The following is a 15,787-nucleotide window of genomic DNA, read 5'->3' as shown; positions in this document are numbered from 1 at the left end:
TGTACGGTGAGGTGTTCTAGATTTCTTATTGCGTGTCCACTTAAACTGTATTTCACGGCGACAAGAAGAATTTCGCTTCATGGTTTAAAACATTAGGCTTATCTTTTAGGCTAAATGTTCACTGGTTTAGGTCTTATATCTCCTCGGCTTTCAAATATTTGGGTTTGAGCGTCTTTGAAGAAGGTAAATCCACATAAGCGCGTGAAATTAATAGTGTTATTTTCATTTAATGTTTTTAAATCTTGTTTTCCCATGTCTCATTTTCAGACGCGGGACACTTTAAGCGTTTTGTAAATTCCCTGCAGTTGTCAACTCTACTATAATGTAAAGCGAGATCTTTTTAAAAATATTGAGGTTGTTCAAAACAATTTCTTTCCTGCAACGAAGAAAACACAATGTGTACAGGAATCACTCGTTTATTACATATCATATATCAGACGTTTTGTTTTCATCTGATTACAATCCCTTAAATAGGTTGATAAAACTCGTAATTAAATTGATTTGCTGCAAGAATATGAAGAATTTGTATTCACATTAGCATCCATCTAATCATGGTTGCCGATTCTTGCTTTTTAAACTACTTGTGAAGGTGTTGAACAGTAAACATTCATCGGGCTGGTAGAATCTTTATTAGAGAAATACACACAAGAAACATTATAATCTACATCAAACGTTAGAAGCGAATTATGATACGTAAGGAAATGAGAGTTGTCTTTCCTTCTACAAAACATCGGGTAGTACAGAGGTGAATAAACTGAATAAAACATATACCAGTTCTATAATATCCCAAAAAGAAACTCTGCCGTCTATTCATTAAAATGGTAAGACCTTCTTCCTTTTTATTTGTTTCTCTTCAATTGTCAAAATTTAAAAGGTGTTAAAAACTACTGGAGTTTGAATTTCAAGGAGACTAGATAATATATCCAAAGGATTTTCAGTGAAATGTACTATATGCAGTACTTCAATATGTTATTTATCTAAAAAAAATCAAAGTTGAAGACAATTCTTATATATTAAAGCAAATTTTACATTCTTTTGTAAAAAAGTTTGCATCGAACGACAGAGTTAGCCAAAATGATTTAATTTCGTTTCTGAAAGACTACCACAAAGCTCTTATTTGTGTTATTTCTTTTTGTTTCGTAGGTTATGAATGTCCTTCAAATTCAATGTTTGGAAATTTTAAAATCTATCAGGTTGTATCTAACTTTAGAAATAAAGAGTATCAAGTCGAGAGGTACGTCATAAATTTGTTAGCAACTCAGAATACACATTATTTAAATTTAAGGAAATATTGAATGATATAATAAAAATTACGTTGGTGGGAAATAAATTAAAAGGAAATTGGCACTAACTATTTTAGCTCATGATAACGAGTATAAGTATCAAAAGAATACGTTGTTGGTTTAATTATAATGATCTTATGGACCAAATAACTACGTCACAGGATGATGTTTTTTACGTTTTATTCTCATTTTATCCTTCGACAGTACACCTTCTTTTTATTTGGAATCTGAATTGAGTATTGGAAGATTTGGAAATATCTACATGTTCAATCCATTAACCACTTGTCAATGCTTTTCTACGAAACCACCAATAATACATAAATACTTATAACTAATAAAAGATTAAAAGCATGCATTCAGTTTGTCAAGTTAACATACAGTGTTCTATCTTCAAAATATATTTCACTGCATAAAACGAAGCAATATTTCAAAAAAAATTTCACTTGGTATCAGAATTAAAAAAGGCCTCCTTCATAATCTGGCTTCGGTTTCTTTTCTTTCTTTTTCTTTTGATTTGCTTCGGCAGTTGTTGTTGCGCACGCATTTTCAATGCTACTTTGGTTGATAACCTTCTTCTTTTTGATGCCACCCGGACAACAACACCAGACATTATCGTCGGAACTGTCTTCGTCTCCACAATAAACACCACCATCATCGCAGCGACTCATTTCTTCAAAAAGAAATAAGTATTCATACATTAAAATATGAAAAAGAATATTGAATAGTTATACTGAGAGAGCGAACTGGGAGTTTTTAAATGACTAATGGTCTTTTGCACTAAAAAATTGGCAAGTTTTGCATGATTGCAAGTAAAAATACGATTATAGATGACTTAAACTTGACCATTTAGAATCTTTGGTTCAGCAACAATCCTTTATCAAGAAAGAAGCGGTAGGCAGCACAAGTCTTGGAAAATCGTAACTTCTGGAATATGTGTTTCCATATGCATATGCTGCTTGAATGTTGCTGCACATAAGCACTTTTATGATATTTGAAAATGAAAAAAGGTCTTTTATCTTATAGTATATTAAAGCAGTAGTGGAGCTAATCACTTGAATATATTTGATTTTGTAAGAAAAAAGAAATAGAGTTGCCTAAACACGGCGTGTACACCAACATGAAAGCATTTTATTTTTTATAACTCCATTTACATCAACAGCAATGAATAAAAGAACAGAGCTTCAATGTCACCTGCGTTGCACATATATAATCTTTCTAAGGGCAATAACAAAAAAAAAAACTTTTTTTTTATAAATATCTTAGTTAAGGTTAGTGAAATGAAGGCTAAAGTGCAAATGCAACGCAATATCCGATATAATTATTATTTCCAAGGGCATAACTCTTGTACAATATTTGATCAGCACTGATTTTCGAAATTGGTGATATAAACCTTGATATGAATTTGATAAAAATCTGGCAAAATTGTACACTTGAGAGGGCTATAATTCATATTTTCAAGGGAGACAACTCTTTTAAGAATTGTCGATCTACATTGATTTTCTAATTTGTCCGAGACATTTCTGATATAAACCTATGATATAGGGTTTCATAAAAATCTGGTAAGAATTGTACACATTAGAGCGCTAACATTGCAATTTTACATATAACTGATATTTCAAAGGGGCATAACTCTTTAGAAATTGTTAATCAGCATTGATTTTCAATCTTGTCCGAGACATTTCTGATATAAATCTATGATATAGGATTTCATAAAAATCTGGTAAGAATTGTACACACGAGAGCGCTTATAATACAATTTTTCATCCAATTATAATTTCTAAAGATCATAACTCTTTTAAAAATTGTCGATCGGCTCTGATTTTCGATGTTGTCCGAGACATTGCTGATATAAACCTACGATATAAGTTTAATTAAAAATCTGGCAAGAATTGTACACATTAGAGCGCTAACAATGCAATTTTCCATATAACTGATATTTCCAAGGGACAAAACTTTTTTGAAAATTGTCGATGGGCCCTGATTTTCGCAGTTGTCCGAGACATTACTAATATTTACCTATGATATAAGTTTCATAAAAATCTGGCAAGAATTGTATACACGAGAGCGCCAACAATGCAATTTTCAATATAATTAATATTTCCAAGAGCATAACTCTTTGAAAATTGTTAATCGGTACTGATTTTCGAACCTGTCCGAGATTATGCTGATATAAACCTATGATATAAGTTTTATAAAAATTCTGACAAGAACTGTACTCGTGAGAGCGCTCACAAAACCGGGCGGACATACGCCCGCTATTTCTATGTCCACCGAAACTCGTTGCGCAGGGGACCAAAAAAAAACCCCAACTTTTAATAGGACTATAAACTCATTTCATACAGTCGATTTGTCAAAAAGTTAGAAGATACCAGGAACAATCGAATAAGTTAATTGAAAAATAATATATAATTAAGCTAATGATATGTTAATCCAATCCCTTCATAGAAGTATTTTCCTTATTGATATTAAGATTCCTATATTCTTTTTACTTCGATATCGAATATGAATGTTGGTTTGTGCACTGTTTCTAAAATGATCTGAAACTACTAGTATCTCGTAGTTTTACATGGGTTTTGGACAAATATAACTTCTCTTAATTTAAAATTCAGTTACAGCATTACTAGATCCGAAGTCGTAAATAAAACATGAATATAGGAAATATTACAATAGCCCAATGAGTAATAGCGATAAAGGTATTTAAGATGTTTTCCAAACATATCTTAACAAAAATGAAATTCCTATAAAAGTAATGCTATGTCATTAATATACGATACAATATAACAATTCAATTTGATAAAAGTGTCCCCATCTTTCTTTACATGCTTGTTTTCGTCAATCAACATTTTATGAAGCATACATAAACTGTGTGTTATAAACAGAACAATTCTTGTCATTATCACTATAAAAATCCGAGATCCGAGAGGAAATATGATGTAAGAAAAATGAAACTGCTGCCATAAAAACAGAAAAGAAAAGCAAATGTACATCCAATTACAAATTGTCTACATCACCTGATCTAAAATAATACATATTCGGGACTTGTCAAAAGTTTAAGACCAAAAGAAAAATGCTTAAAATTTACAAGACCCTTTAGAAGTTAAAAAAAAGACAAACAACAACAAAACAAGAGAAATAAAAAAGTGCTTGTCCAAAAAGTCATCGTTCCGACAAAGAGTTGTAACAATATCACTTGAATTTATTTCACATAATTTTCAAAAACGTAATCCAATCTAAAACCTAACAGTATCCCAGATTAATGTGAATTATTTAAGATAACTCCCGGTTTCTGGTGGGGTTCGGGTTGCTCAGTCTTTAGTTTTCTATGTTGTGTTTTGTAAATTTTAGAAATATGTAGAAAATAGTTTTGTAAATAGGTATATATCTAACATGAAACTTTTAGGAATTTTGTAATTGATATGGGGGCGCTACTTCAAACACATGTTTTAATATGCTGCCTCTTTTTGAAATAGCTGATGAAGGAAGAACATACAGAAATTTGGTGACACTCAATTTCATAAAATATTTTAATCCCCTTCTTCCACCTAGAATAGAGTTTATATCATTCTTAGATTTAAATGTGATGAAAATAGGCGGTATCTGCTCCCAAAAGTTGAGATGTTACACTATTATTAACAAATTTATAGTCAAAGAGAGATAACTCGAAATTAATTGACTTTTAAAAAATGTCCATTTGAATAATTGATGACATTTGTCTTTTTCACTTATTACATAATATGCCTATGGGTTCAGATTGTACTAAAAGTATTGTATATTTAAATTCACAATTGGTACATATAATTGTCGTGAATGCAAATTTTATACATGTATCTTTCGATATGATTGATCTTGAAACATAAACTGTCACATTTGTGGCCTGCATCATCATAACTAGTGTTAGTTTTTATTTGCCTTCAGCGGACCATAAATTAATATTAGAATTTTTTAAAACCGAAAATTTGAATATTGAAAATACACAACTTTGATGGTTAATATAGACAAAGAGTGACAAAAAGCTATAAATTTATAGTTTTGAATATAACAAGACACAACTCAAGAGTATAATTATGTCGTTTTCACAAATAAACTATAAAAACTTATTAAATGTTAATTTGAGTTTGCGGCAAATTGGGATCCGAAATTAGAGCTGCGAATAGTTGAGCGGGACTCTTTAAGAATGAAAATAAGAATGAAAAAGACAAATCCAAATAATTAAATAAAAATGAAAATGAATGAATGAACAAAATGAATAGTATTTTGTACATGTATAATAAATTAAAACAAATTGAATGTCTGCGGTGTAAGGAACAGTATACTATTAACATACCTGTGCTGTTTTAGAACGGTCTTGTTGAGGGGTGAATGGATTTTAAGAGTTGATTGATTATGTTATTGCAGTGGTACTGAAAAACGCAATTAGAAATTTCAATCATAATTCTGACATATAAAATTATCTCGATTTATGTTATGATGATCTTTTTCAATGCATTAACTATTTATAACATCACATATTTCCACAAATAATACAGCTATGGGGAATAAAATATATGTGCAATCGGAAAATATTCGTATGCTATGTATTGTTCTGAACTGCAGAGCATCTTTAGGTACCAACAACAATCAAACTTTCTTGAAATGACTTTTGAATATGCATAGGTTATTGAAACAGTATCAGACGTTCTTTTTCTTCTAACATTGAGTTTAAGAATAAACAAGCAAATGGGTTCTATAATTAGGAAATTGATAGAGAAATAGTTATACCTCTTTTAAAATCGCCCAATAATCTCCGTCTGATCAGTTGACTATTTTGATTACTTCACAACAGATGCAATACAAATTTGATAGGTATTTTGGAAACTGAAAAAAAAATATATATGCCATATAAACTATACAACAGCCTATTTAGAATTCTAGAACTAATAACTGGTGTGCAACTAATCGCGCGGAGATGAAAGCAATTGGTATTGTTATGATGACAATTAAGGGCATACGATACAGTTTTGATCCCGTAATGAAATTTTGATGAACATTTGCATATAGGCTATTTTTTACCTGATTAAATCAAATATGCAATAAAAAATATACCATCATGTGCTACTTTTTGAGTAAATTGAAGTTGAAATTTCAGATATTTCCTCAAAATTCGGATTTGTGGACGTATTTTTCCTTTCGACAGAAATACATAACTTTTTTGTTTTAAAAGATAAACACAAGCTGTTTTTTGTTAAATTATTTGTAATTTCTGTTTTATATAAATGTTCTATAAATTTGTACATTTTATTTTTACAAATAACTCATATTTATCAAATGTTCATGAATGTAGAAAAAAAACGTAATTTTTTGCTGTATATTTATCAAATTTAAAATAATTGCACTATTGACTTTTTCATGAAAATTGGTACACATAATCTTCATACGTAATCAAACCAAATGTCATTTTAAAAAAGAGGGGTCCATGAACTCGTTTTCAAGTTAAATAAGTTTGAATGATAAAAATCAGCCGAAAACTGCATCTTTTCCCGATAAGTCACAGTTTGACGTCGCGAAAATAACAATTTACGTTAGCAACGTCATTACTTCCCCTGTAACTGTATCGTATGCCCTTAAGCTGGTAAAAAACACCATCGAATTCTACTGGAATAATTTAGGTGACAATTACCTTCTTCATTCACCATAACTGTCACAACTTTTCAGCAGGAACAGAGCTCAAAATATATACTGTAAATTCAGAAATTATTGCGATGTTTTTATTATTGCGAAAAATGCGAATGGGTTATAATCGCAATAATTTAAACTCGCATTTTGAAATTTTTTATATGAATTAAACAGAATTTTCTCAATATCGCAAAAATTAAAATCGCATTTTAGTCTAAAATGACAAAATCGCAATAATAAATGCACGCAATAATTTCTGAATTTACAGTAACACTTTTAACATTGCAGTGTAAACACCACTGCTCTTCCAAGGTTTCTATGCAGGTTATGGTCAAGGATTCAAAATAAGGCCAATCTTTAATATTTCGAATGATACGTTACAAAATACAATCTAGGACGGAATTAAACAGTTAATAAGTCTATGGCTGGATTCCAGTTACGAAACAAGGTAATGAAGAACATGCCTGAGAAGAAAACACATCGTTGGGGTACACAACTGTTTGCTTTAGCTGAGTTTGACGCTGTTTATACCAGTCAAGTGATGTTATATAAAGGTACGTTTTACACTTGATGTTAGCCTCTTTTAAGTTATTACATGGCATTTTTCATATCAGATGTATTATCAGCCCAAGGTTCAAGATCAGCCAAAGAGCAGTTTAATATATTGATCCTTTTACGTGGTTCTTAAGTAGAAGTTCAAAAAGTGAAATGTTTACGGACGACGGACGCCAAATGTAATACATCCAATATGAAATCTTTCTATCAAATGCCTCAACAGAGAGAAAAAAAAAACAGTATAATATATTTTTATATTGACGATAAAAAAAATCAACAAAATATAATGAACACTGTTTGGAAAAGTCAACATTTGTAAAGTAACTTACTAAATTATGCTGGAAACTTTGAACTGAAAATGCATTTATTGTATCATTTGTTTTGCATTTTACATAATATATTTTCGTGTTTCCTAATATTTTTTTTGTACCCTACTTTGTTATGTTTTTCACTGAAAACGTACCATTGAGATGTATTTTGCGGAATTTGCCGAGTAACTTCAGAATGCCATGCGGTAACGTAACGGAAAGGCTTGCGATAATAGCCGGAAGCAGTTGATATTTTTTTTTTATATCAGCCCGCTAAGCACCATTTCGGAAAATATGGAATTCACGTAAATTTAATGCTATTATCGTACTTTAAAAATTATAAGTTATTTACCCTAAGTATATGATAACAGCATTTAATTTACGTGAATTCCATATTTTCCGAAATGGTGCTTAGCGGGCTGATATGAAAAATTTATCAACTGCTTCAGTGTAGTATATTATAGTCTTGTCTGCTATCTTCTCCTCCTTTATGGTATAAATCCATTAATTCATAGCCCAATATGTTCTTTCTGACCGGGCCCGAATCAGTGGTTCTATACCTTATAGGAGAACCGTCACTCAAACTTTAGCTATATTACAACTTTGTACTACATGTATGAATCTATAGTAGTCAAATTAAAAATCTGGAGCACACTGAAAGGGTCACCAAGACGAAAACTGGTACTAATGCCAGGGAAACACGGGCTTTCCAGGCAAAGATGTTTGGGGATCCAGGTACATACATACTTTGTATATTATATAATGGCAATATTCATATTTTGGTTGTATAAAAAAAAGCATTCATAAAAAATGTACTATGAGTACCAAATATCAATCTTTACACTGTTTGATGTCCCAGATACGCAAAGGTAACATCTGCATGTAATAATACTTATTGTCACTTGAAAATCCCTGTATCAAATCGAACAAATGACCTTTGTTTATCAATTGTTACTCGTTTTTTGTATTGGTGGATTTTTACTTTGGACATGTTGTATGCATACAAATTATACATTTCAATGCAATACATACAGTTCGTGCAGTATGATCATGCTTTCTTTATCAATGTCAGAATTAAAGAATTCATGTATTTTATTTTTCAGGAAATGCCAGGTGTCCAGTGGAATTTTATAAACAGTATATTAAACACAGACCTGAAGATATGTTTGAAGACGAGAATCATTTTTATTTGGGCATTAATAGGAATATAAAAGATGATATTTGGTATTCGCGGACCAATGGGAAAGAACACTTTATACAACTTTGTTAAAGACATGTGTGACAAAGCAGGAATACAGGGCAGTAAAACTAATCACAGTGCGCGTAAAACGACTGTGAGTGCTTTAGTACACCAAATCATCCCTGCATGATACACGTATAATACAGCTAAGTAGTCACAAAAATGTTCAGTCTATCAATTCTCATAGTGTTGTTTCACTCGAACAACAACGTGAAATGTCCATCACTTTGTCAACAGTTGGAACCGGTATGACTGCTGAAAACAAAAAAACGTAATTCTAGCGAACATGGTGATAATAACATGAATGAAATTGTTGAAATGCCGGATGATGACGATGCTGTATTGTTGTCCGCATCTCAGGAAGCAGAGTTGAATGTGGTCTTAAAAGACATAAAAAACTTAGAGAAAACGGTAACCGTTATTACTGATAAGCCAAATTTTGCTCAAAAGTAAAATGAAATGCCGGAGATAATTCATGACAACTATAAAGGGAAGGCAGTACAGATGTATGCGGGGGAGACTATCACAGGAAATGTTACTATCAACTTTCCAGCATAAAAACTGGTTACTCATATATTGAAAATTTTGATAATGAAATTTGTTGTTATAAATTTGTTTCATGTTAAACGTGATTAAATTAAATTCAAAATTTTCTCCAACACATGAAAAACAAAATATAGAAAACCCTAGTTGGTCCCTCGAATGGTCTAATTTTTTAAAAATTTTTTGATGATTTAATCTGAAAAGCTGCATGTACGTACTAAATCATGCATTACCATAAGTTCATAACTTGATATAAGAAGATGTGGTATGAGTGCCAATGAGACAACTCTCCATCCAAGTCAAAATTTATAAAAGTAAACCATTATAGGTCAAAGTACGGTCTTCAACACGGAGCCTTGGCTCACACCAAACAGCAAGCTATAAAGGGCCCCAAAAATTACTAGTGTAAAACCATTCAAACGTGTATGTAAGTGCTAAAATGTTCAACTTTTAAAAGTATGTATTAATGTTGGACATTATAGTTTGCTAACAAAAGAAGTTTATTGAATGATAATTTAAAGGTTTACTTCTTTCACTTGAAAGTGCCTGCTGTTTCAAGTTCCGGTCATTCGTCTTGTATTCCAAGGATGATGCGTCAAAACCAATAGACGTCGAAAAATCATACAATATTCTTCGAAAAACAACACAGAAAACGTAAAACGAAGCAACACGACCGACACCAAAAACCAGGTGCACTGGAAGGGTAACTGAACTGTATCTGTGGTATCCTGTATTTCAGGAATACCAAGTGTGTGTTGAACAAACACGTCCTCCGAACGTTAGAAAAATGTTATCAATCAAGAAATCAAGCTTCTTGACAAGATATGCGCTTCTACGTTGGGATTTCTTTTATATCACACAAACTTGGACCAAATATTTCAATTTGTCTTTAAGTTTGGAATGGGGATACTTGTGTAAAGGGTAGACAGTCAAATTTTTACATAATACTGAGAGATGGAAGACTCTTATATATGTTCTCTAACAGATCTTTGAAAGTTTTCGTAATAATCGACTCCAGAATATTTGAATAACATATACAAGCTGCAACGTATAAAATGAAAACATAATGTAAGATAAGGTTTAAATCTGATCTTTTCCCCGATTTTCAGACAAACGAAATGAAAGATCATTTAATTAGCTGCAGCAAGAGGTTAATGACACGAACTTCAGATTAAGATAATTGGGCAGTTTGTGCTTGTTTTGCAATAAATGTTATATTGAAACCTTTACCCAGTAGTAAGGCGACAGTAGTTTATCGATGTTCATATCTTGGAAATTGATAAGAAATAGACATTTCAAGGTAACACACACAAAACTGAGTGTATCGCATGAACTCCAAAAGAAGCGAGACCGGTTGAGTCGACAGGGTAAGCCAAAATGTCATTATTGTGAGTGAATGGTGTTAAATCAATGCATATGGTTATATAGCGATTAATATAAATTTGCTTATAAGAAACAGTTGATTTAAATTATTTTCTTTGAACGCAAGAATTGACTAGGTTATAGAAATATGGTCACCTGGACTTACCCTCTCTAGCAGTAAATTAACGTAACAGTAGTTCACCTATGTTCAGATCTCATCAAACAAAAACAGAGAATTGCATTAACTTTTACCTATGTTCAGATCTCATAAAACAAAAACAGAGAATTGCATTAACTCCAAAAGGAGAGAGAGTCCGATAGCGTCGACGTGTAGATTTATAACATAATACCCCAAAAAATATGTTAAAAATGTGCGATGAAGACAATAATTAACATTGGATAAATACTGTAACCTCATTTTTTAACCATAATGGTCTTGCAACATCGTATTAGTGGAGTCGTATATTTATGCAAATTTTGCGAGGTACACTTAATCATGTAATTTATTAGTATTTTGTTCCCATTCGATCTATTGCCTTCTTGTTTAGTTTTTTTTCAGAGAGATTATACTTAAGCTATCAATACAATTTGTGTAAATTTCGAGATTTTAAAAAAGGAGAAATGGTAAATATTTTTTCATCAGTTTAACTAATTTCATAATACTTTTATTTGCATTTCAAATAAACAGTCATTTTGTTATTTATTTCAATACGTACGTACAACGGACCTGTATCAATTTTATTAGAAAAGGAAGGATACGATCATGCACCGTTGTCGGTATCCTTTTTATTTTTCCTTAATTGTAGGTTGGTTTACGTCCAGTGTCATATATTTCATGCATGTTCAGGTCGAGAACAAATTAACAATACATACAATACGTAGGTCCTATAATAGAGGCCTTCCGGGATGCAGGTCGGGGAAATTTTGACTGCCGCTTGAAAATGAGTGTATATTGGATAAGGACAGAAATTTTGCCTTGCAACAGAACACCTACGGACTCCTCAAAGATAATCCTATCTATTATTAGACATGCCAAGCTGTCTTTATGTATGAGGATCAAAGGTAGACAAACTTCTTCGTATGGGATCCGTTACTTAGATGTTATAATATTCAAGATTTCAATCTCAAAACGAAATAAATGTTCTTATTGTCCTTTACTTAAGGTGGCTGGGGCGTCTTAATTAAAATTGACAGAAGTTTTTAATTATTTGTTAAAATGAAGTTTTTATCATGCTTTTTTCAAAAATATAATAAAAAGTATGGGTCACCGGACTTTTTTTCACGCTACAGGTTGTGCAAAATTGTCAGATTTTGTATAGATTGTGCATGGAAAATCAAATTTTGTGTGATAAAATGAAAACTACCCGATAGAATTTTAAGATATAATGTGAGAAGATAGCTCTTATAACATGCTTTCAGATAAGAAAAAGAAAAAATGGGGTCACGGAACTTGTTTTCTTGCTACAGATTAAAATAGGTAAATTCACAACACTTTCTATTATAAAAATTACTTTATCTGAGTTATCTCCCCTTATTTGGCAAAGTTGAAAAAAAATGAATCAAACACAAATAAGGTTTTTGAGAAATTACAGCCGTAATTATGATAAAACACACAATTTTTAATATTTACATCAAAAGTCTGACACATAAATTACATACTACTCACAAAATTTGCGCATTTCATCAAAGATCTAGACCAACGTTATCTGCTTCTTTAAAAATCCAAGATGGAGGAAGACACCCGAGCCACCTTAGTAGTTGTGGTATGCTGGCCAACCATAAAACTAAGGAAACAACTATTTGATCCACGGGAGGGGCAGCGATTTTTTTTTAAAGTTTGCTTTTGAAAAATGAATAAATATGTCTGCACCAAGAATGAAAAAAATGTTTTAAATATCTTGACACCCCCCCCCCCCCCCCCCCCCCCGCCTCCCCCCCAAAAAAAAATAAATTATAGATGTGAATAGATTAAAGGTGTATAAAAAGGTATCACCTGACAGTGACTTTGCTAAAGAAATAAAAGTCGACAATAATCACTAGATTATGTATACTATAATTTACTATATGCACATTTCAACGATTATTGTCTCATCAGTATATTAAAGATTGATCCCAAACCAGTAGTGGGGCGTAGAAGGCGTAAGTTCCCCTCTTTTGATGAAAAAAAAAATTTCGCAAAAGAAAATATTAAAAAATGTCATTTAACTATTATAGACACTCCCCCTTGTTTTCCTCCAACCCTGGATCCACCCTTCAAATGGTTTGAAATCCAAAGAAGTCCCAAGATTTTGAGCAGAAATCAAACCAAATGTCATCAACAGTAAAGCCACAAAAGTCTTAGAGGGTGTAGTCATTTGATTAACTGTGTGGGTATGGAATAAAAAGAAGGTTGCTTATGAAAAATGATAAAATAATGTTGACACAGAGCGTGACATTCTCTCTACACGAGGTAATCTGTCCGGTCGTGGCTGCGTACTGTATACATCCCGCACAGCAAAACGGACGCCCCACTTTGGCAAGGGTTTACTACCGGTTAGCAGAAGACTTATTATAAGTGACTATATTTATATTCCCCAGTCATCCTAACACAGGGTCTCGTGGTTAAAGTTACTGCATACAGTAAAGTTTTCTGCGAATTAGAGTACGGGAAGACAATAGTTTAATAGCAGTTCATTTCTGAAGATTTTGTAGATAAAAGATTTTCTTATTTAAGAAGGTCCATGTTCACGCGTATTTCAGTAACACTTGGCTATTCAAGGAGATAAAACACACTTTTTTAATTTTTTAATTTGAAGTATCAGATGACTTTAGGATTTTGTTTTATATGATCAGCTTGGATATTAAGTTCATTTAAGAAAGTGCCTTTTTAAGTAAGGAATATTTTTTTCATTGATTTTTCACTTCCAATTTTTGTACTACCTTGAAATTAGTAGTAATTACGTTTGTTACTGAAAAGATTAAATTAAAAAATTGTAATCAAGTGGGTTTTTTCAATCTAGAAATCTCGTGTAGTGAATATAGATATGCACAAATTAAAGAAAAAATTATACTCTAAATTAACAGACCTTTTATAACAGTTTTACGGTCACCGTTACGAATTGGTTGACGTATACGATGTGGCTGTGTTTCAACTCTCAAGAAACGATTTTTCGAGGTCTGCAGATTCCAAAAATATAATCGATAAATGTACCGATTGTGTTTAATCCCTTTTGTGACATTTTGACCGATGTTTGATTTAAATGACTGGTTATACAGACATAGCAGAAGACACATACCTCCGATTGGATTGTTTTTACCTTGATTTGTTTATTCTTAACGAATTTACCAGATTTGTACAACTAAAATCTAGTGTTGCCTGTAACGTTATATTTAAGACATTTCTTTTTGGTCAAGCGAAAAACTGAAGATTCATTATTTAGTTATATGAAATGTTTAATCCCATTATACGCTGTAGTTTGTTCCTTTATTCATATGATGCTGAATCCATACAGGAACTTCTTTGGAAGAAAGAAAGGAAGTTAGCAGTATCCTTTAACTTTATGTTACGCTATATAGATGATGTTCTCTCACTAAATAATTCAAAATTTGGTGACTATGTTGAACGCATCTATCCCATCGAACTTGAGATAAAAGATACAACAGATACAGTTAAGTCTGCCTCATATCTTGACGTACATCGAGAAATTGACAACGAGGGTCGGTTGAAAACAAAACTTTACGACACAAGAGATGATTTTCAGCTTCCCAAATGTCAACTTTCCATTTCTATGTAGCAACATTCAAGCAGCACCTGCATACGGAGTATATGTCTCCAAGTTGATACGATATTCCAAGGTTTGCATTTCCTATCATAATTTCCTTGATAGAGGGTTGCTGCTCACAACGAAGCTATCAAACCAAGATTTCCAAGTGGTGAAGTTGAAATCATCCCTTCGTAAATTTTACGGACACCATCACGAGTTGGTTGACCGTTATGAAATATTTATGGAATATGAAAGTGCTTCGGACGCACCAAATTGTGTAATTGTCATTAACAGATATTTTATGTTTTTTTTCCCCTGTATTTTTTACAAACTAATTTGGTTAACATTAGAGTTAACATTTAAATTTATCTTCTGAAACAACTATGACCAATCGTTGATACGTAAACACATCTGTTGAATCAATGTATTTCTCTCCCTCTGAGAGCTCTTACATAGCCTTTTTTTACCTGCATGGTACATATAAATATGTTAAATCAAAAATTGAATTATCTCTGTCTTAAAGAATAATCGACTTACTGTGTCTGGATTTCGAACGTCCGTTGATTGAAATGAACATCAATTTAATGTCGAAAACAGATTGTCAATAAATTCTTTTCTCAAAGGAATTCGTGATTTGTGATCTCATGAATATTGCATTGGTTTGAACCTTTGTTAAAGTTTCTATCAGTGAAATTAGAAATACCACATATCAAACTTGTTCATTTGTTTTCTTCATATATTAATAAAGCAAATAAAATGTGATATGTTTGTTTTGCAATCGGACAAATAAATAACTAATAACAGTACCAACAGAATGCTTATGGAAGTGTACAAATACCCTGCATGTAGATACTAAAAATAATTTTAAGCAAACTACAAATAAAAATAAACTTCCTATCGTAATAGTCTACGCATATCCTACATGTAGTGGATAAAACAATGCAAGTAAACTATAATGACCAATAACTTTCTTAACTATATAATAAACAATAAGGAGATTAAGTATGATTGCAAATGAAACAACAATCCACCAGAGTCCAAAAGACGTGGATGTAAGCAACTATAGATCACCGTATAGTCAGCTATAAAAGGCTCGATATG

The 15,787-nt window shown here is 31.8% G+C and overlaps 1 long non-coding RNA gene across 1 annotated transcript; it reads right to left on the bottom strand.

Moving 5' to 3' along the window:
• Nucleotides 1–610: 610 nt before the first annotated feature.
• LOC127728277 (uncharacterized) lies at nucleotides 611–15,262 on the bottom strand. The gene is made up of 4 exons (XR_007994070.1): nucleotides 15,224–15,262; nucleotides 6,042–6,137; nucleotides 5,608–5,683; nucleotides 611–1,953 (listed from the first exon to the last, which is right to left on the bottom strand). It is a non-coding gene; the product is annotated as an uncharacterized LOC127728277 (long non-coding RNA).
• Nucleotides 15,263–15,787: the final 525 nt, after the last annotated feature.

Source organism: Mytilus californianus, unplaced genomic scaffold (assembly GCF_021869535.1).
Source record: "Mytilus californianus isolate M0D057914Y unplaced genomic scaffold, xbMytCali1.0.p SCAF_1, whole genome shotgun sequence".
NCBI lineage: Eukaryota > Metazoa > Mollusca > Bivalvia > Mytilida > Mytilidae > Mytilus > Mytilus californianus.
The sequence above is the reverse complement of the archived record's forward strand: the minus strand, read 5'-3'. Positions and strand labels throughout refer to the sequence as shown.